Here is a 24423-nt window from a genome sequence, read left to right on the forward strand (position 1 = left end):
CTTCAGTGTACGTATTTTGTACTTCTTTTGTTGAACAGTTAATCTTAAGCATATTTTATTTTTCATGATATTGAGAATGGAACTTTTTTTATAAGTTACTTTTTGTTTTATGCATTATTATTATGCAGAAATATATTTTTTAAATATATTGATTTTATATCCTGCAACCATGCTGTTATCCAACGGAAATTTTTTTGTAGATGAAGATGATTTTATATTGGAAAGTGTACTAGATTAGTAGTTAGAATAATATATATATATATAAATAATTTGTATTAAAAAGTATAGATTTAGGTATAGGTAATTTTAGCAGCTTTTGGTGACTATGAAAGTCTAACCTATAAAGTAGACTTTAAGGGTTAGAGGACATTCCGTGGTTGGGCTCTGCAGAATACCTAGTCTCCATGGTTCTGTCATACCAAATTCCAGGAACACCCCATAGCCAATTGTGGCAAGCACAAAACATCCTAAAATTTTAAAAAGTGTGTTCTAGAAGATATTACCATATTCTGCTGTGAATCACTATAAAGCTTACCATGTAGCGTCTGATCTTGTGTGTTCCCAGACAGTAGTACATCCTTCATATTAGTCCCTGGCATCAGTACCCACATGTAAAAATGCTTCTAGGAAACAGGTGTTTAGAATATTCTTTTCTCCTTTGTACCAGACCAGCATTCAGTGTCTGTTACTGGTGTTGATGTAAAACTTGGAGCCTTCCAGTGACAAATTCACCGTCTAGTTGAGATGATTTCATGAATGGGGCCTTATCAATATTTACTCTACTACTCCAGCGTTAGTTCTTTGCACACAAGGGACTTGTTGCTTTCCTTTCATAGGTTGAGGAAATGTAGACCAAGGGGTTTAAATGACAGAACTTTTTTTTTTTTTAATTGAGCAGAAATCTCAATTTAGCTTAAAATATCCTTGAGTTAGTAGAGATCATGGAGATTATTTAGTTTATTTAGCCAATTAGAAAACAAATCCCTTCTATAGCATCACTTTCATGGTTACTTAGGTTGCTCAAAAACCTTCACTGAAGTAGTTAATTTATGTAATGAGTACCTGAGAAAGCAGTCCTTTATTGCTGGAAAGCTATGACTTTTTAAGTAGTGGATGAATATTTGTGTCTTCTTTTATCTAATGATATTTATTCAAATGTGTGGCCTCTAGGAGAGTATAATTTGCTTCCAATTTTGAAATATTTGCTTGTTACATAGGAAAACTCAGCTGTAATATTTCCCCCTTGGCATTTATTTCTTCATGCACAAAAAATCCTTAATTCTTCAACTTTCTTGATTTAGTTTTATTCTCTAATCAGCCTGGTCACCTTCTTTTAATCTTCTTGATTCATCAATAGCTTTCTTAAAAGGTGGTGCTCAAAATTAAATACAATACTCTAAATGTATTTCTAATGGAACTCAAGCAGTCTTTTTTTTCAAAGAAATAATCACATTATTTTATAGATATTTATCTGTTAATATTTCTCTACTAGACTAGAAACTTCTTGATGACAAATCCTTTACCTTAGTTACCTCTGTATGTGAACTGAATTAAATTATTTAAGTGTCTTAACGTCTTTATTATATACTATCATACCATGCTTACATATTTAGCTCTGATGTTAGATGGTGGGAGATTGAGATACTGATATCCTTTTCAGTAAGGCAGGATAAAATTATTCTTGCCATATCCTTTATCATATTGATTGTTTATCTTTGTGATATCATTGAACATGGATGGACTTGCTTGATTCTGAATATAAAAATTATTGTTTTGTTAAGTCTTTCAAAAATAAAATGCATGACTAGAGAAGATAATTTTTCCTCGAGGAGCCAATCCTTGCAAACTTTAGATATAGTTGCTTAATCATAGTTTTCTCTTTTCTGAATATCACAAAAAGTAAATCCACTGAAGTTCTCTATAGCATCATTTTGCAGGAAAACCTAAATTATACTGTCAGTAAGTTTAACAGACACAAATTTTTTAGACACGTCCAATTTTGTGTTGTCAATATTTTCATTCATTGCTATGTATTGCTTTCATTCATTGTTAGTCACAAGATCTCCTCTGAGCCTATATTCACTGTAATTGCACTCACTGGTTTTTAGAACAGTAAGAAACTCTCATGCTCAGGCTTGTTGCTCAAACAATGCTTACTTGAAAACATCTCACTTATTTTTAAGGTATGTCTATTTTTTTCTTAAGAAAGTTTTCCTTTTTGTATTTTCTACATCCTTCATAGATACATGTTCCAGAATTCAGCATTTGTTATTCTCAAATTTTTTTTTTTTTTTTTTTTTTTTGCCATATTTCTTTCCACTGCCTTCTCTGTACTCAGTTTTTCACATCTCTCCCAGAGCATCAGTCAATTCATCTGGTATAAGCAAATATTTTTTCCCCTATTAACAGTAATCATCATGATTAGGGGACTGCCACTACATATGCATGCAGGAACCAGGAAGCCTAATTCCTAAAGCCCAGAGCAGGCCCCACCTAATCAAGAATTGTTCTGTAACAAGCCTATGAGAAGTTGATTATTTCACTTAACTACACATATCCCATGAATATGCTTCAGTTTTTCTTTAAGCAAATAATGTACTGACACTTTTCGTAGTAGGATTTTTTGAGTGTTAAGAAACATAAGTTCTGTCCAAATATTTTGTAGCTATAAAGTAACATATAAATGCACCTTATCTGTTTTCCTTACTGGAAGTAACCTTGGTGCTCTTGTAAAAATTTACTTTTTTCTTTTTTTGTGAGATGGAGTCTCCCTCTGTCGCCCAGGATGGGTTTCAGTGGTGCAATCATAGCTCACTGAAGCCTCAAATTCCTGGGCTCAGGTGATCCTCCTGGCTCAGCCTTCTGAGTGGCTAGTACTACAGGTGAGCACCACACCACCTGACAAATTTTTTTTTATTTTTTTTTTTTTGGTAGAGGCAGAGTCTTGCTATGCTACCAAAGTTGGTTTTGAACTTCTGGCCCCAAGCAATCCTCCCATGTAGGCCTCCCAGATTGCTGGGATTACAGGCGTGGGCCACCATGCTTGGCTGAAAATTTACATTTTAAAGATTCCTAATATTCCACATTCAATCTTCTATGACATCACTTCCTTATTACATCTTTTACTTCTCTTCCTACTACAGCTAATCCTGAATGGGAAGAGGAAATGAATGTTGTTCTCTTTAATTACTCCAAGTTTCTCTCATCTTAGTCATTATCCATAAAAATCATTGAATAAATCTCAGAACTGAATACTTTAATTTATTGTAAAGGGAGCTTATTTTCTACAAAATCATGTCTATTTTCTTTTTTATTGTAATTCCAATGTTAGAAAGAAAGAATTTCTCAGTTGTAAAAAAATTAATTCCCTTTGGACTGAAAATTGCAAACACTAAACACTAGCTTAAGATATGCAGATTTTAACTAAATTAAAATCCAATAAATTTAATAGACAAAAAATGCTTAGACGTTCACCCTAAAGACTGTCCTCCTATTTACTTAGCACCTTCCCCAGTGATCTAGAAGAGAAGATAAGCATCCCAGGAATTAAATATGAAGTTGGTAATAGGTAGGATAGTAAACAACCAGTTGTGATAGAAAACATACCAAGGGGCCTACAGAAACTAAATATAATAAAAATCATGATGGAGTTATGAAAATTAAATCTCATTAGACGCTCACTTCCATAAACACCTTAGAGTGTTTACCGCTATCACTTACATTTCCCTTCTGCAAATATACAGCCTTGACTTTCTGATTGTAGCAGATGAGAAAGCTTATGAATAAAGACATTGTATTTGTTTTCACTTAGAATAGATTTCTTTGAATGAGCTGCTCTTTTCAAAATCAGAGTAGCTCTATTGCAATCAGAAACTCTTTTCTCTGTCTTCTGTCACTTTTCCTTTGTAGGCCATACAGTTCTAGGAGTAGGCATGAGTGTTCTTTTTGTTTTGTTTCATTTTGCTTTTATTTTCCTTTTATGTGTCAACAAATTCACATGTTTCAGTTATATTCTATTCCAGAGAGATATGAGACCAATGATGAAAAGAGGGGGAAATGTACAAATGGACCCAGCAAATGAGACTATGTGGTGAAGTGTAAGGTAAGAGGGCAGATGAAATTAATTAGGTTATATATTAAATCAATTTTAAAAATAGAAAATATAGTAGTACTTTCAATAATTTCTGACGTGGGGATTTGATTATATGAAACTTATCCATTTTTATTAATATCAGTATAATTTATAGGAATTGAAGTCAGTATGAATTAAAATTAAAGTAGTGAGGATGAGTGTGAGTCCCCAATGTTCAAAAAAGAAAGGTTAATCTGAGTTTTAAAATTCATGTGACACAATGATCATCACGCTTTTCTATGGATATTCAAGTTACCAACTATAAATAAGGGTGTTCTTTATAAGGGCCTGTTCATCCATCTTATTACTGTAGTGTTAATAACCAGATGTTACTGAGAAAATTTAAATCTAACGATTATGTATTGACAAAATTCACAAATAAAAACTAGTAGAGAGTGGAATCATATTTTGAAATAAATGGTAGATATGCCATCCCAGAGGCAATTAAATCTGGTGAACCAAACACCAAAACGTACACTGTACACTGAGAATCAATCTAGTCCTAGCAGGAGGCTTCAACAGCGTGTATTAGGTGACCATAATTTTATTATTTTCTTTAACTATGCAGTTGAGTCTTAAATTTATTCCCAGGTCTATGTTCAGTATCAGTATTCATAAAAATATTAGTTATCAGACGAGATCGGGCATGTTCAGGGTGGTATGGCTGTAGATAAAATATAAGTTATCAATTGAGAAAGTTAAGATAGTGATAGTTGGGTGAATATATCGACATATGTCTTGCAAATTAATTCTTCCTTTTATCCATATTAGATTGAAATTATGTTTTTAAAACATTTCTGAGTTCTCACATGCAAATAAAGTGATATCAAATTGTTCCTAGCAATCATGATGTGCTTTACATGCAAGGGGAGATCCTTAATTCAAAAACAAATACATATAAAATCATTTACATGTATTTTTTTTAAATGCTATGTATTTCTCATTTAATCCTATCTTGGAAAAATAAAAATAAATGAAAAGCATACCTGTGGTTTTGTGATGTGTTTGATTTTGTGATCTTTTTTGTATTACTTTTCATGTTGTTCAAGATATTAATATTTTTTAGCCCCATGAGTGAATCTCTGAGGATGTTCCTGCAGCTACAAAGCCCAAACATGGTTTTCATCAAAGACAGCATTAAAACCTCTGAGTAGAAAATTCCATCTAGTCAATTTCTCACATGATTTGTATTTAGCTTACTCAAGAGGTTTTAAGTGGCACAAGAAATCATTGAAACAATAATTCCTGAAAAATGCATTATGTATTATTTGTTCTGCCTTCAATAAATGCCGTTACTCACTACAGTATTTGGGAAAACACTTTTTTCTTATAGTTTCTCTGACTCTTCAATATCTTGGGGTATAGACATTTCTTTAAAGCATAAGCACAAACATAAAACCAACCACATAAAAATGAACAAACATGTTTTTATGGTCAAAAGTCTGTGAAACTGGAAACTCATTTTAGCAGTGTTATTGACCAAAATTAAATAAAATGGAAAGGATTTGCCTAGACTCTATTCAAGTGAATTTAATTATAATATCGGAAATGGAAAATGGATGAAGTGACATTTCAAGTAAGACTTTTATTAGGTTACATAAGTATATCCCAAATAGTATCACTCAATATGTAATCAATATAAAGCCTTTTGATGAAATAATTTTCACTCTGAATCTTTGGAAGCTAGGGTGCATTTTACGCTTACAGCACATGTCAATTCGGAAAAGCCACATGTGGCTAGTGACTACTACATCGAACAGTGGATGATTAGAATGTTGTAAAAATAAATAATTTTCTATGGGTAATTTTTCACTGTAATACTAAAAAAGTGTTTGCCCTGGGGATGCAAAGCAAGGAGGTTGAACTTTTAAGAGGGTGTATCAGAACCACATTGAGATTTTTGAAAGGATATATTACCATGCATTCCCAAAATCTGAGGTAGATCCACTGAGGGGGAAAAGTTGTTTAGGTGTAGACATCAACTTCCACCTTATCCAACATCGAACTTTTTGAAAATTTCTGGTGTGCAGAGTTGCATTTATTAATGGAAGGGTAAAATAGGCTTTAGGTGGTTGTTGTGCAAAAATACAAGAACAATAATCTAGAAAAAAAACTGAATTGAAAAATAGTTTTAATTAAACATAGGATTAGTTGAAAAGCACTATCATGTTAAGAAAGCACAACAAGAAAAAGGAATCTAGACACAACAAATCAAGCATTATATTTGCATTTCTTGACAGAGGTGAAAAAAGTACATAGAAAATTTTATGAAACATTTATTTTGCTCCTCTTCAGCTATTTAGCTACCCCAATAATCTCCTCTTTTCCCAGAGTTTCTCACTACCTAAACCTAAACTAAAAATGGAAATACCAGGAGTTGAGCTTACATGGGAGCTCACAAGCCCATGGTTTCGTTTCTTTTCCTCTCTCCCTCCCTCCCTCCTTCCATATCTCTCTCTCTGTCTCTCTCTCTCTCTCTCTCTCTCGCTCTCTCTCTCTCTCTCTCTCTCGGCCTTTCTTCCTTCTCTTCTCTTCTCTTCTCTTCTCTTCTCTTCTCTTCTCTTCTCTTCCTCTTTTTCTTACATATCCTCCACTCAATTTCACTGTGTTGCTGAATGCTGTTTATAAATTGGTCACAAAACTTTCATTCCCTGATCATGCTGCCCTGAGCTTTCTCTAGTATAGTCACACAGGCCTGCAAAGAGAGAAGACTTTATGTCTCAGATTTTAAAACAGCCCTTAATGCAGAGTCATAAATTTGTAGAATGTACAATTCTTCATGCTTCTATGCAGCCTTCTGCTCTGTAAATGGAATTATCCTTTAATATGAATGTTTCTTTTATTCAAAGACTTTATATTTTAGAGCAGTTTATTATTTTTGTTGTTGTTGTTTCAAAATATTACAGAGTTACAAATACTTTTGATTGCATGGGTTGCTTTTGTAATGCTGGAATCAGGGTCATAAGTGTGCCCATGACCCAAATAGTGTTCATTGTATCCATTAGGTAGGTTTTCTCCCATCCCCTCTTGCCTCCTCCCCACTGCTTTATTTCCAATGAGTTTTCCTTCTTTCTGTGAACACATGTGCTCATCAGTTAGTTCCAATTTAATAGCCAGTACATGTGATATTTATTTTTTCCATTCTTTAGATACTTCACATAGGATAATCGTCTCCAGTTCCATCCAAATTGTTAAATTGTTGCAAAAGCCATTAATTCATCCTTTTTATTAATGACTGAGTATTAGTATTCCATGGTATACATATACCACACAACACATTTGATAAAGGACTAATAACCAGAATCTGCAAAGAACTCAAGCAAATCAGCAAGAAAAAAAGCAACCCCATTAAAAAATGGGCAAAAGATATGAACAGAAGCTTTTTAAAGGAAGATAGACAAATGGTCAATAAACATATATGAAAAAAAAAAATGCTCAGCATCACTAATCAACAGGGAAATGTAAATTAAGACCACAATGAGTTATCACCTAACCCCAGTTAGAATGGCTTTTATTGCAAAGTCCAAAACAATAGATGCTGGCATGGATACAGAGAGAAAGGAATGCTTATACACCATTGGTGGGACTGAAAATTAGTAAAACCTCTGTGGGAAGCAGTATGGTGATTCCTCAAAGGACTAAAAGTAGACCTACTATTCAATCCAGCAATTCCAGTACTGGGTATTTACCTAAGGGAAAAGAAGTCATTTTATCAAATAGACACCTGCACTCGAATGTTTATTGCAGCACAATTCATAATAGAGCAGTTTTAGGTTGACAGCAAAATTGACAGGAAGATACAGAGATTTCCCTTATAACCCCTGCCCTCTCACATACATAGCCCCCCCATTATCAATATCCCCCACCACAGTCATACATTTGTAACCATTGGTGAACCACCATTGATACATCATTATCACCCAAAGTCAATAGTTTACATTAGAGTTCACTCCTGGTATTCTATATTCTATGGGTTTGGACAAATGTATAATGACATGTATTAAACATAATATCATACAGATTATTTTCAATGACCTAAATTCCCCTGTGCTCTGGCTATTCATCCCTCTCTCTGCCCAGTCCCTGGCAACTACTGATTTTTTGCTATCTTCATAGTTTTGCAGTATCCTAAACTTTTTAAATAAAGAAGCATACAGAAAGCAAAGTTCTTTCATCAGGTACCATTTCCTAGAAAATACATTTTCTTTTTATTTTCTTACTGAAAGCATTACTTTTACATGAGAATAATACCTTTTCTTGTTTAGACCAAAAATAAAAAGTAAAAACTATTCATGAAGGAATAGAAAATCTTTAAATCAAAGCTTATTTCTCATTCCCATTTTTTCCTCTAAACATTTTTTCTTCTTTCTTCCTTGTCATGCTTTGAGCACACCATAATCCTTGCTCTATGCAGCCTTCTGGGAAACACAATGTAAGTTTTTTCTTTGTAGAAAGAGATTTTTCTCATAAAAACTACTCGGTGGGGGTGTTATTTTCTCCATCCTTTCTCCTTCTACTTTTGGCTTCAAGATAATGATGGTGGGGCAAAGCCTGTGGGAATAAATCTCAGTCATTTTTGCTGTTACCTATCTACATAAAACCTGCTTCTATACCCAAAGCCAAAGAAGTTGATTTGAGCAACTTCCAGACTCCCCAATAAAGATGACAGGTGACATACATTCCCCACTAAGAAGATAGGACAGGATAGGCTTGGAGTCCTTCTACTTGTTTAGAGTTGTGCACCTATTATGGTTTGATTTGTGTCCTCCAAAAACTTCTATATTAAAGTCATAATGTTACCCCAGTACCTCAGAATGTGACCTTATTTTGAAACAGGGTATTTGCAGATGTAAATAGTTAAGATGACATCATATAGGAGTAGGATGGGCCACTAATCAATATGACTTGTGTCCTTATAAAAAGAGGAAATTTTGATGTAGACATACATACACAGAGGAGGAACAACTTGTGAATGTGAAGACAGAGATATGGGTAATATTTCTACCAGCCAAGGAATAGCCAAGATTGTCAGCAAGCCATCAGAAGCTAGAAGAGGGGCATGGAACATATTCTCCTTCCTAGCTCTCAGAAGGAACCAACCCTGTAGACACTTTTACAATGGACCTCTAACCTGTAGAAATGTGAGACAATAAGTTTCTGTTGTTTAAGCCACCCAGTTTTTGGTACTTTGTTACAACAATCCTAGCAAATTTGCTCCATGGATTCCAGGCTTTAGAAGATAAGCAGCACTCAAAGGTCTTTTTCTTAATAATTAAACTATATATTTAAGCAGTGCATAATTGGAAAATAAATTTGCATAGATATTACCAGGGAGGTCTAGCAGCAAGAATTAGAGGATCTGGAAATTTGAGGAAATGCTTGTGAGAGTGGGGAATCAGATAATTGGTCATTGGTTGGTTTTAATTCTGTAATTGCCTATGTAATTTGATGGAACATAGAGATTACTTGGCCCACAGGAATTTTACTTGTGTAGGTCTGTACTGGGCCAACTAATCTGCACTTTAGACAAGCAACCTGGTAATTTTGATAGAGACAGATTGTTAAAGTAAAAATTACATGGTCAAAGTCAAATAGGAAAGGAAGACCACTCAAGTGTATTGGCATATAGGAGAGGAACAAAAGTCAGTCTTAATTCAGCTCAGTTGAAAAAAAGGCTTGGAGAGTTTGTAAGAGCTGAATTGGAAAGAACTTATGCTATTCTTTAATTCTAAAATTCTTTCTTAATGAGTCAGAGAAGTAACTTACAATCACAACTTTTCCAAAGTAAATGTTCTAAGAAAAGGGAGAAGAGGGACCTCTCTGATTAAATCACCTGGATTCTGTAAAGGCCAAAGTGAGAGGAAGATCAGAGCTCTAGAAGTGGGAAGAAGGCTGTGTAACATTTAGTCAAAGTAAAGGAAATGTTAAGGACATCTGGGCCAGGCCCAAGTTTGAGAAAACTCTTTATTAAAAGTAGTATTTTCTTTTTGCTATCATTGTCTTCTCCTCATTCTCCTCATTCCCCTCTTCTTCCTCCTCCTCCTCCTCAAATTAGTAAAATGATCATGAGTCATGAAAAAAATAAGTAAAATGAAGTCACTTTTCAAAGGTGCTACCATATCAGTTTTAACCCTCTGAATTTTATCATGAGTCTCTTTCAAGAAATTACTTTTAGCTAGGTTTTATTTTCTTATTTGAAAGCAAATGCATAATATATTCCACAAATACTTCTGGAATGGGGGCACCTTACCCATGTAAAATTTACATACTATTTTTGTTAAAGCAAAATGATCTCTTTTGGGAGATCTTCATATTAACTACATGAATTAATGAACATGGAACAAGTATGTAAAGATGTGACAAGTATCTGTTATTTTAAAAAGCACCAGCTTACCTTAATTAAAAGAAAATAACACAGTCAGGAATTATCAATATGGAATCAATGCACGTGTTGAAATAGAATTAAGTAAAATAAGAATATTGGTTTAATAGATGCAAAGAAGAAGAGAATGTTAGGGATATCAACATTCCGAGCCTGGGCAACTGGGTAAATTTTGCTAAATTTCTGGAGAAGAATCATATTTTATAACATAATATTTCACTTCATATTTTAGATGACATGTTCAGTTTGAGTTGCAATTCTGTTCTACCTATGAGAAAACAAACAGATATGTCCTGTAAGTGGAAGGGCATGTGAAACACAAGCACAGAGGGATAATTTATATTCCTATCTTTTAGGGAAAAAAAGAACTACCATTTGATCCAGCAATCCCACTACTGGGTATTTACCCAAAAGAAAAAAAGACATTCTATAAAAAAGATATCTGCACTAGAATATTTATAACAGCACAATTCACAATTGCAAAAATGTGGAAACAATCCAAGTGCCTATCAATATATGAGTGTATTAATAAAATGTGGCATATGTATAACATGGAATATACTCAGCCATAAAAACTGGTAAACTACCTCTTGTAATATCCTGAGTGGAGCTAGAGCCCATTCTTCTAAGTGAAGTGTTACAAGAATGAAAAAATAAACACTACGTGTACCCACCATTAAATTGGTACTAATCAATCAAAACTTGTGTGCATATATAGAATTAACATTCACCAGGTTTCAGGTCGGTGGGAGGGGGAAGGAGGGGATGGGTAAACTCACACTTAACGTGTGCATACTGTCTGCGAGATGGGCATGCTTATAGCTCTGACTTGGGCAATGCAAAGGCAATTGACATAACCAAAGCATTTGGACCCCTGTAATGTTCTGAAATTTATTGTTTTTTAATTTTTAAAAAATTAAAAAATATATAAAATGAAGAACACACACGCACACAAAGGTAGGTCATTTAAGAGCTGATTGGGCTATGAGGGCTCTGTCTTCATGAATGGATTAATCCATTCATGGGTTAATTAATTAATGGATTAACAGGTTAATAGATTAGTGGGTTATCAGAGGCATGGGCTGGTGGCTATATAAGAAGAGGAAGAGAGATTTAAGCTAGCAAGCTCTGCCCCCTGGCCAGGTGATGCTGTGTGCTGCCTTGGGACTGTACAGAGCCCCCACCAACCAGAAGGCCCTCACCAAATGCTCCTCCTTGATCTCGGACCTCCCAGCCTCTAGTACTGTAAGAAATAAATTTTCTTTATTTTTTTTTTAAAAGGACATGTTGGTAAAATAAAGGAAAAACTGGGAAAATATAAGTATAAGAAAAAATGAGAAAGTATAAAATTTCAAATTGTTACGACTGTAGAAGAAAGAATATGATCAGGGTTAAAACTTTGGAGTATATCATAATTTAGAGCGTGAATAAAGAAAGAATGAAGCAAGGTAGAAGGAACACTCCCAGAAATAATGAAGCAATGTCAATGTTCAAAACAGAGTGTTTGGTAAACTAACAATCATGTGGAGATGGTAGTCATGGAGTGAAGGACTAACACTCTGGTAATATTCGTGAGATTCTTCCTTAGCAGATATGAGCATATACCAAACTTAGGTCCATTTTGGGAATGGTTACTTTATCTAAAGAAGTTCAACTGTTTCCATTTGGGTCCTTTATTTTGTGTTCCATATTTTGGAATTTTCTAGAAGAAAAGCAATTATCATGCATGTTAAGATGTCCTTAGTGGACACTCTCGAGAACAAAATGTAATTTTGAAAGACTGATGTCAAATCAATGTTTGTTGATTTGCTCTTCACAGTAAATATATCACTGTTACAATATTTCAAATTAAAAATTATTCTTGAAAGAAAGTTTTCTTAGTTCTAACTTTAATATATTTACTTTAATTATTTTAACTATTTAGATTTCATTTATACTTTAATATTAGACTTAATTTAAATTTTTGAAGTGCATATTAATCATTTAAATAAGAAAAGTTTTGAAGGACACAATCATTTTTAAAAGGATTTTAACTTACTACTAACTTGTTATTCATTATTAGCTCTAAGATCCCATTATTAAGATACAAACAGGAATACTGTAAAATCAACTTCATTATCATAGAAAATGCTTAGCTAAAAAGCTGAATTTTTCTAGATTGTAGCTCTCCCTAGTAGGTTGACAGATAATATCAGGAAATTTTTTTATTTAATAGATATAGTCACAATATAAGATTAAATTTACCTTTATGGTATATCATCTCTGGAAAATGGTTTGGCAATTTCATATAAAGTTAAGCAGGTACTTACCATAAAACACAGCAATCCCGCTTTTACATATTTACACAAGACAAATAAAACTTATGTTCCAAAAAAACATAAGTTTTACCTTTACACAAAGTTTATAGTGGCTTTATGAGTACATTATTGCCCAAGCCTAGGAAGAACTTTCAATGTGTGAATGAATAAACAAACTGTGATACATCTATGCAATGAAATATTTACTCAGCCAAGAAAAGGAACAAAATACTGATACATACAACAGCATAGATAAATCTCAAATACATTATGCTAAGTGAGAAAGCCAGGTTCAAAAAGCTGTATCTTGCATGATTCCAACTACATGACATTCTTGAAATGGAAAACTGTAGCAACAGAAAACAGATCAAAACAGATAAGAGATTGTCAGAAGTTAGAGGTGGATATAGGTGTTGAAACACAAAAACCTATTAATACAATGTAATATTTTTAAGTGATGGAACAGTGTTGTATCTTGATTATAATGGTAGCTATACTACTGAGTGAATTTTTCAAAACTTAAAGAACTGTACATCAAAAAGAATGAGTTTATCTGTTTGCAAATTTTACTTCAATAAGAAAAATCCTTTTTCTTCTGAAATTATGCCATTTAACTGTCAAAATCTTTCTTTAAAATTTTACACTTAAATATTTACTTGCTATATCATAGAGTATATATTTAAATGTCTTACTGTTTTCACAAACTCAATTTAATATCTTAGTATATATTAAAAATGTCTCCTGGTTAGTGTTGACTTTAATACCAGTTAATACAAATTTGTGGTTAATACATCAGGAGTATTCACTGTTTAAGTCACCATGGTGTGATACAGTGCAAGGACCAGAGAATTTATATCTTGAGAAAAAAGAATCTAAGTGCTATTTTTGACATGTAGTTGTATGACATCGAATCACTTTGTCTTACAGGTTCAGTTTTCTCATTTGTAAGTTAAAATACTCATTTGTTTGTTTATTATAATAATTGAATAATATAACAGTATTCCAGACCTTCAATAAAAGTATTTACTAAAAATTATTTCCTTGCTTTTAAAAAAATTGTTTTCTGAAGACGTTTTAAGATACCATAGAATTATAAATTATTGGCAGTGCCTGCATATGTTTTAACAAAAGGGCTGTAAATATGAAAAAACATGATATTTATGTCAAAAAGTCACTTGTAGCATAGTATGTGTAAGCAAAATATTTTCATTGGCAAAATATGTGTTAACTAAATTGATTGTGGTAATTATTTCACTATATATATGCATTTCAAAGCATCATATTGTACACCTTAAACATATACAATTTAATGTGTCAATTATGCCTCAAAAAAACTGTAAAGAAAAAAATAATTTTGACATACTGTGCTTTGTCAAAATAATAACAAACTAAAATAAGATAATTTGACTCCAAGGCAATGACCATAAAGGATAAGTTCAGGAAAGAAAATTAAATATATTTAAGAAAATCTCCATCCAAAATCATAAGCAAACAGGGATGGATTTCTCATCTTAATGCAGTATTTTTTTCCAACGCTACATTTAATTTTTTTTCTGTTATTTATTAAAACAAAAATACATTAAAATTGATGGAATGTTCTACTATTTTAGTGAAACATTATGCTTTCTACAGGAATCACAGAAACTCCTTCCCCATTTCTTTCACCGTGGGAAAAAAGTTGACTCAAGTAGGCAGCAAGTTCAAAGCAATATGTGCAGCAAGGCATTCGGGGAGCATGAAATGCTATAAAGGAAAGAAGAGGTAGGAGATGAAGTCAGAAAGATACATTTTTTAAAAAGCCTAGAACATGGGCATTGATACCAATTTGAAGTAATTTGCCTTTAACTCAGAGAAAACAGAAGCCATTAGATTAGAGGCATTTCAACAAAGGAGGCACATGATCTATTTATTTATGTATTTATTTATTGCATCAGTTTTCATGTTAAGAATAAAGTGTCGAGAGACAAGGACAAAAATCAGAAAGACCAATCAAGAGGCTACTGTAATAATTCCAGTGAGAGATGGCAGAGCCTTGACCAGGGAGACTTACTAACCAAACAATAACTGAGGGGAAACTAGATGGAATCAACAGAGACTTGAAAAGTTTTGGAATGGTCTGTATGGTCTAAGTACATAATGAGGGAAGGGATGTAGTGATAAAACTAATATAAAGATGGAGGCATCATCAAAATACTTGATACTTGCACAAGATAAGTTGCAAAAAGGAAGAATAGGAAGACAGGAAATACTAAGACAATTTTTGCTAGAAAATGAGAGTAAAAAATAGGCAAAACAAACTTCCCAGTGTCTACCACTTCAGGAAACCTGTCTTCCGTAATTAAAATTGGCAAGTCCCCTTGCCCAGTAACTTGGTTCCAGTCAGGTCCAGCTGTCAAATGTCATGACTTCCATCAATGTTGCTAGATTTGAGGGCCATTGGGGCCAACCCAAAATGATTTTGAACATTAATCTGAGACTATAAAAAGTTACCAAAAAAAAAAAAAAAAAAGTAGCAAAGTGTACTTTTCCCTGAAGGTTTCCTGAATGAGTTTTGCAAAAACTTTTGAATTCTGTGAAAATATACTGAACCATGTTCTGTTCTGTTTCTGAACTGTTTGAACCCCTTGGGACCTGTAGGAATTGCTAACAAGCTCTTAGCTGTCTCTACCATACCATATCATTTTTAGAAAGAGCAATTTGTCACATCTTTGGGCAATGTGCTATACACAAATATTTCTACTTTATGTTTCTTTTCTAATTTGTCTCAGCATAGCCTGTGAACTATTGATGTACTTTGGCCTCCATCAGGTAGAAATAAAAAGGCCAAGAAACTCTATTTCCAGCAAAGAGTGCATGATTTTCCCATAACTTTCAAATGGTCTCATATTCCTTTTTGAGAAATTTTCTAATGAAAAGTGAAGGCTGTTTATAGCACAGCTGTTACAGCTGTTCAAGTGGAATATTGGGTATTTGTAATATAATTGTATATAAACTGTTCTCATTACTTCTATAATTTTTCTTTTCTTTTATTAAAGTCTTGGATTAAAGGTAAAATACAATCCAAAATTAATTATTTTTGTAAAAATTAAGAATATTGCAGTTGCAGGTATTCTGATGTAGAATACCTGCAATATATTCAAAGATGTGTCCAGAGGAGCTATTATGGCCCTATATCCTATTCATAAAAATTAAAACCATAAATAAATAGAATTCCTATGTCAAAAAAGATAGAAAAAGAAAAATCAAAGTGAAATGCAAAAGGGAAAAAGAAAGGAAAGATAAATTTAAAAGCAAAAATCAACAATATAGAGATTGGGAAACAGATATATAATTACTAAATGAACTTTTTTTGGTAAAATATCACAAAAAAAGACCAATTACTAGTTAATTTAACCAAGGTTAAAAGAACAATTAATAAAAATAAGAGAGGACAAGGGGAAACTAAACATTGACATAGAATACATTTTTTTAAATCCTAAGATCTTCCTGAAATATATTTAAAAGATTAAAATATAATTTCCTAGGGAAATATGATTTGCCAAAAGTGACCAAACAATAGTTCAAAACCTAAAAAGGCTAATTTCCATATAAGAAATAGAAAAATTTAGTAAGAAGTTTCATTACAATCAATAATTAAGCCCAGATGATTGCAAGGAAGAATTCTATCAAAACCTCAAAGGCCAGACAGTCCCAATGCTTTTCAACATTTTTCAGCTTATGCATTTTTTTAAAAAAAATTAAGAAAACCTAATACTTTTTGTTAAATAAGTATAACATTTATAACTTAACCTGATAAAAAAAAGTTAAAATAAAAATTATGGACAAATATCAATTATTGATACTGATTCAAATGTTCTAAAAATACTAGCAATAGTATACAATACTTCGTTCAGAAACTGATTCACTGTGATCGAGAGGGATATATCCTAGGAATATGATGTTCATATAATATTAGGAAATCCATTGATATAAAACACCATATGAATCTGAGGTCTCTATGATCTACCCCTGGTTTGATCAATTAGCTAGTAGGACTCACAGGATTCAGCAAATAATCCTATTCACATCTATGATTACAATGGGATTCACATCTATGATTACATTACAATTTTGCAAAGGCAAAATCAGCAAAGGGTAAAGGCATATGGAGCAAAGTCCAGAAGAAACCAAGTACAAAAGTTTCTGAGTCTTCTCCCAGTGGAGTCATGTAGACTGTACTTAATTCCCTCAGCAACAACTTTTGACAACACAAGCGAAATGTTGTCTACCAGGGAAGCTCATTAGGGTCTTAGTGTCCAGAGTGTCTGTTAGGGAATGGTCATACAGGCACCCTCTGCCTAGCAACTGTCAAAATTCCAGACTCCTAAAAGGAAAGAAGGATCTCAGCATAACACACACTGTACAAACAGTTTAGACACAGCGAGCCATTCTTAGGGTGATAGTAATGCTCTTCAAATCCAAGTTCCCAGCACCAGCCAAAGCCCAGTCTTAAAAATAGTCCTTTCAAAAGATAGCAATCTGATCTGCCATGTTAACTCTTTCTGCACACCATATTAATGGATCTGAGAAGAAAAACCATCTATTTTTTTCTCCAAAGATAATGTAAAGGCCTTTGCAAAATTTATAACTCATTCCTGGGAGAGAAAATAAAAACTCAAGGAGATAGTAATTGATGTTTAATTTCTTAACATACAAGGAATTACATGTAATCTTAGGCCTAAAACCAATATTTTACTTAATGCAGAAACACTAGTAGTATTTCCAATAAGGTAAAAAAAAAAAAGGTGTTTCACTCTTCCCACTAATATTCAATTCACTAGTGGAGGTTTGCCAATTCAATTAGATAAAATGAATCATTTAGAGACAAGAATCAGAAAGCAGACAGTAAAACTATATTTCCTGATAATAAGGCTTGTAACTAGAAAACCCTAGAGATTCAATAGTAAAAATAAATTAAAATAATTCAATAATGTAGTGAGACATTAAAATAGCATACCTAAGACATGTACACAAATAACAGATTACATGTTATGATAACACATAAAATTAGTATTAACAGTAATAATGACTATAACATACTAAGAAATGAATATGATGAGAACTATGCAAAATCTATAAAGAAAAATTTAAGATACCTGAAGGGTATAAAAGTAGAATTGATAAAATGGGAAGAAGTCTTTTACTTTTGTGCAACACAACTTTATTGAATAGAGCTTAGTTCTCCATGAGTTCATTTATAAGTTTAATGTAATCACAATAAAAATGTTAACAAGTTTTTGGAAAAATAACTAGATAAGTTCATACTGAAATCACATGGAAAACTAAACATACAAAAATAACTAGGAAAATACTAAAAATAAAACTGTGGCATAGGGGAGGAATTAGCCTTATCAGATATTAAACATATATATAAAAACTTACAATTAAAACTGTGCATTGGTGCATGCAGACAGAACAGTAAAACAGAACAAAGAAGTGATTACATAATTGAAATATATGAAAGTACAAAATAAACCAGCTGATAATGGTAGAATCTCAAAACTCTGAGCAAAGATGAACTTTGTAATAAGTGGTACTGGAACAATTCATTCACCACTTTGAAAAAGATAGAATTAAATCCATACTCACATCGTACAAAATAATATTTCCTACATAACCTGAATGTAGATCAAGTCTTTCTAGGTTTTTCTAACTAAAGTTTCAGATGCCATGAAAAAAATTAGTGAAAAATTTGACTACATGCAAGAAAAAGGGAAAAAGAACTCTTCTCAAAGCGAAAACACACTATGGAGGCATGAAAATACAACTGGAAAACTTGGAGAAAATATTTGCAATGTGTTTTAACAATAAAAGGCTTTTAACTAACAAAAATTAAGAAGGAAATACAAAAAACTTGATAGAAATATAAGAGCAGAGATATAAACTGAGAACTCAAAAAAAATATTTTAAAAGTCCTTAAACTCATGAATATTGTTTAACTTATAATGAGGGAAATGTAAATGTAAACTACACTGAGAGATCACATCCAACCTATCCTTTTGGCAAAATTTAGATAGCCAGCTAGAGCTAGCTAGCTAGATATTGATGGAGATTTAACAGCACTGCGGGCTAAGAGTGTGTAGAAAAAGCACTGCCATAATTGCTGAGGGAATGCAAATTTGCATATTTGGTTATATCCAACAAATCCACATATTACCTTTTTATATACTAATAAATATAAATATATGCACATTCTCAGCAATAGTTGTAATTTTAAAACTTTAGTGGAAATCAAGAATAAGACACCATCAGTGCCTCTTATGGACACAATATTTTTATCATATTCTAAATTTTCTAGCCAAATCAATAAGAATAGATAATGGAATAAATTTTTAAAATAATATATAGAAGATAAATTATGATTACGAGTAGCAGATGCTTAGAAAACCATATTGTCTAGATGCAGATTAAATCTTCTAAGATTACCCAGATCTCTCTGTGTCCCCAGCCACCTTGTCAGCTACTGTGAGGATACCAAGATCTCTTTCTGGATTTCAGGGAAGCAAGTTATAGGACAAGGTTAATGCTATGCCAGAAAGTAGTAGTCATTTATTTTATACAAAACCATCTCAGGACGTCATTTCCATTTAGCTTTCCTAAATTTAAAATTAAGCCTAAAAACTATTTAGATAATTAACGAGGAAGGTTTTCTATATATTTAAATGACTAATGTTGGGTTTTACAAACCAGAATTTTCAAGATAAATCTCAGTTTCACATTGTAAAGATATCATGCTTGTAATGTTAAATAAAATTTCACTAAGATTAAATACTATTTTCTCCCAGAAACTGTAAAAGAGTATAATAAACATTCCTACCACCTTGATTCCATTTCATTTTGGCATCTTATTATAGAATCTAAACATACACAGTTTGGTTATCAAAGTGCTCAAAGTATTCTGATGTTTCCATTTCATCTACATGAGGCTACTTTCATTTTTCCACATGTTCTTCATAATAATCACATTAAATATATGTATAATTCAAAATATTTGTGTATCACTCTTTAACACTATAATGTTAATTAGATTATCTCCAACTTTAAAATTTCACTTAATATATACTAATAATATCTTGCAAAAATATACTTTTCTCTTTTTGTTGAGTTAATTTGTTGAATTATTAATATTTTAATAAATTATTATAACAATAAGAATAAACAAAGGCATATGACTCTTGATATGTAATGCCATTCTGTTTAACAAAATGTGCAGTTTGTGAATCTTTCTTGAAGCAAATATTTATACTAGATTCATTGCAACATTTTTTAAAATAGATATTTTCTTAAAATTTCTACTTTGGTCAGCATAAAATAATATCTCAAGATGTTGTTTATTTCTGTTTCTTTGATTACTAATGTTTATGAACATCATTGTTATTTACCTTTGCATCCTTTGGGCATTTATTATTACGGGTAGGCAAATTAAATATCTAAGTGCATGCATCTATCTATCATCAACTCTATTTTACCAGATGAATTATTAAAACAAAGAATGAGTAGGAAAAAAATTAACTGTACTATTTTAAAATGCCTTTTATTCCTTGAGCATTTATTGAGTTTTTACTTCTTAGTTGTAGAGCATAAAAATGTTTTTTTATCTTATCAAAGGTATGTATGTCTCTTTGGGATAAGATTCTTTAAAGAATGTGACACTTTAATGAGCATGACACAGGAGCCCTTACAAACCTGATATTTAACAGATCAAGTTAAATTAAATAACAAAGAGGCAGGTACCATATGGTAAGCACCCTAGGAGAAATTAAAGTATACTGCTACTCTTATTATAATGATTTCTTATGCTCATTTTTGTACAAAAGAAGAAGAAATGAGGAATCATGAGCAAAGAAAAAAGCCTAGTAGAGAATATTATTAGAGTTAACTAAACCTAACTTCTTGTACTCATCTAATTTAAGCATTTGTTGAAGGTCTTATAGGGATGGATTACAGTAAAAATTATATAGAATATAAAAATGTTCTTGGTCTTATACCTCTGGTGTTTTCAGCTCATTACTGTCAGAATTATTTTCTAGACAGAAATCTGCTATAAAAATGCACATAAAATCCTTTGTCTGGCTTTAAGTAACCTTATCTGTCTTGATTTATACAAATCTCTTCCCCAGTCCTTCTTCTTCAAGACTGCAGAGTGAAAACATTCCAGACTTCCTTTCATTCTCTGAATAGGCCATACATCAAGTCTTTGCATTTTTCAGATTATTTTAAGGTGTTTTTTCCCATCTGCATTAGTTTCCTATTGCTATCTGTAATGAACTATCACAAAGTTACTGGCTTAAAACAATGCAATCATGATTTTACAATTCTGAAGTAGTCTAAAATGGGTCAGCAGGGGTGCATTTCCTCTGGGGGCTCTAGGGGAGAATCCACTCCCTTGCCTTGTCTAAATTTCTGGAAGATGTCTGCCTGACTTGGCTGGTGACCCTGCAACAGTCCAACCTCTGCCTCCTTTGTCACATCTTCTTCCCGGACTCTAATCCTCCTGCTTCTCTCTGGACTTCTTGTTACATCAGACCCATATGAATAATTTAGAGTGATCTCCACCTTGGATCTTTAATCACATTTGCAAAGTCCCTTTTGCCATATAAGGTGACATTCGCAGATTTAGGCATGCACAGGTTTAGAGGGTATTGTGCTGCCACCAGACCATCTTTTCTACCTAAAAAATTGTTACTCCTTCTTCTTGAACAAGTGCAAATGTCACCAACCCATGGGATTTTTCCCCATCTTCAGATAGAGGTGATTTTGTTCTTCCTTCTCTTACTTCTGGGGCTGTCATAGCTTGACAGACTTATCTTGTTTCCTTTTGTCCCTAATTTGTTTTGTTTTTTAACTTATGAAGATTATTCTTTACTGATTTCATTTTGATGACTCTGTCCAGCTTCTCTATCCCATAAGGACAATTTCATTTTTTATAATCTGAATTTATCTTCTTAATGCCTGCTTTCCTTGATATAACAGCTTCTATGTATAAAAATGCTATTTTATATCTCACTCAAAAGGGTTGAGGCAAATCAATAATATTACCAATAACTGAATGGTAATTGGTAAAAAAAAAAAAAAGTAGGATTTTTAAAAATTTTAAACTATGGCATAATTGAAGAGTATTTTTTCCAAAGTGTGATAAATTCCCAAACTATCCAAAAATATTTAATATTTTATTTTAAAAGATTGGTCTCTCATAAACAAATATTTAATTGATTAAATATTTAATAATACATTTCATATTATTCATGCCCAAATTATTAGCTATATACTCCAATTAAGCCCACCACTGAGTAATAATTCTCACCATTGGAATATTAAGGCACATAATTAAAAGCAGCAACAGGAGAAGAAAATTTACCTCAAATAGCCTATCATTTGAAGTAAAATTCAGTTTCCTCAAAATTACATGGAAATATCATGATAGTGTACACTGAGGCTTAATAGCTATAAATCTTTTATAGTTACCAATAATACAAAATAATAAGCAGTTTTTTCCACTTGTCATAGAACTATTTACCACAAATGTACCCTTATCTGAAATGGTTAAGTGAACTATAATTAATTTTTGAATGCCTGATAAATGTTATGTTCATAGACCTACTCACTGAATTAATAAATATCTTACTCATTATTTGATACTGTGCTTTGAGACTTTTTGGATAAAATTTTTTTCCATAAAAAATGAATTGTCCAAAGATAATATATGAGTGATAAATAAATAGATGGAAACATGTTCAACATCATTAGGCACCAGGAAAATTTAAGTTAAAACCATGATGAGATGTCAGTCTACAAATTTAATGGCTAAAGTAAATATTGCTGAAAATCCCAAGTGCTGATAAGGTTGCAGAGCAATGGGAACTCCCATTCATTGTTGGTGGGAATATGAATGATTACAATCTAAATAATTCTTCGGCAGTTTCTTATGCAGGTAAACACACACTGAGAAATCTCACTCCTATGTTTACCCTAGAGAAATACAAAGCCTATTTTAAACATTTACGTACTACATGATTCCATGTATATGAAATTCTCAAAATGGCATATTTTTAATGAACATCAGGTATGTCATTGCTAAGGGTAAGATTGAAGGGAGTGGCCGAAGAGAGTTTCTTTTGGTTGATTGAGCCATTATGTGTGTTTTTGTGCTGGTGGCTATATGATTTTATACATATGATGAAATTCCATAGGACTATACAGAAAAAAAAAGAAAGAAGGAAAGAGCAAGCATGTAAACACTGGAAAAATCTAAATAATGCTTGCAGTTTAGTTAATAGTATTTTATTAATAGTATTGTACCACCTAATGTTAATTCCCTAGTTTTGATAATTGTACTCTGGTTATATAAGATGTTGTCATTGGAGAAGTCTGTGAGAAAAGGCACCCAGGAACTCTCTGTACTATTTAAGCCACTTCTATGTGAGTCAAATTATTTGCAAGTAATAAGTTTAATTTTTTAAAGTATAATACATACAAAACAACTTAAATGAGTATAAAAGTGATAAGATGACAAACCCATATCTTATTCTGGAGCAAAGATTATTGTTTTTGCTAATATTCCTGTCAGCTTCCTTAATTGTTCTTGCTGTTTGCCACTACCAGCCCAAAGGCAATCATCTCAGACAAAATTATATTTTATAGAAGACAAAGTGTTACAATCTTCTATGTTGTGTACTTTTGTTAATTTACTGTGCAATCTAGTTTTCTTACCTGAGATAATACACTGAACAAAATGAGCTAAGCCTTGATTCCTTGTTTATCATTCTTTTCCCCTAACAATGCCCTCAATGAGAGCGCTTTGACATTCTCAGTGACTGTCCTAACTGTAAAGTCATGGGGAAGCTATCAGTGTAACCCTCCCAGAATACAACCACCAATGTTTGGAAGCAAACACGGACCAAGTTTAGGGGAGGGAAAATGAGTGGAGTAGTAGATGAAGCAATGACAGAACATAAACGTTATGTCATCCCTTGGGAAGAAGCCAAAAAGATGAGATCATGTTCAAAATATTATTTCTCAAATCTGGTCCAGTACTAAGCTATACGAGAGAAAAAAGCAGGTATGGAAAAGACGTTGGATGCTAATATACAGGGAGGGTACAGCCTCTGAAGTGTAAGAGAAGTTGATGGGAATTACAGATACCTGTGTCATTCTAGTTTGGTTTTTTTTTTCCCCCCTGCAGGAAATAAAGTTGATGAGAAATAGGAACAGGGCCTTGTCATCAGCTTGGTTGAAGGCATTGTACCCAGAGAACAAGCCATAACGTAGCTTAAGAGAATGGAAATCACCACTATCCAATGAAGTATGCAATAGGAAAAACGTGTATTTCAAATTTTCTCTTACGTATGGATGTTGGCAAGGCAGTGATTGTTCTTACTTAAAAACAATGATCTCAGAAAACATTTACCTATGGCATGATGCCTTGAAGACAAATTAGATCTTTGAGAAAGATACCCTAAATCATGAAGAGCTACTTATGAAGGACATCCAGGATTGTCTCTTAGATTCAACATTTTTTTTTTAATTTTTAAAATAAATAAACTGATGAATTTAATCAACGTAATATACCAGCT

This window comes from Eulemur rufifrons, chromosome 29 (assembly GCF_041146395.1).
Source record: "Eulemur rufifrons isolate Redbay chromosome 29, OSU_ERuf_1, whole genome shotgun sequence".
In the NCBI taxonomy this organism is placed as follows: Eukaryota; Metazoa; Chordata; class Mammalia; order Primates; family Lemuridae; genus Eulemur; species Eulemur rufifrons.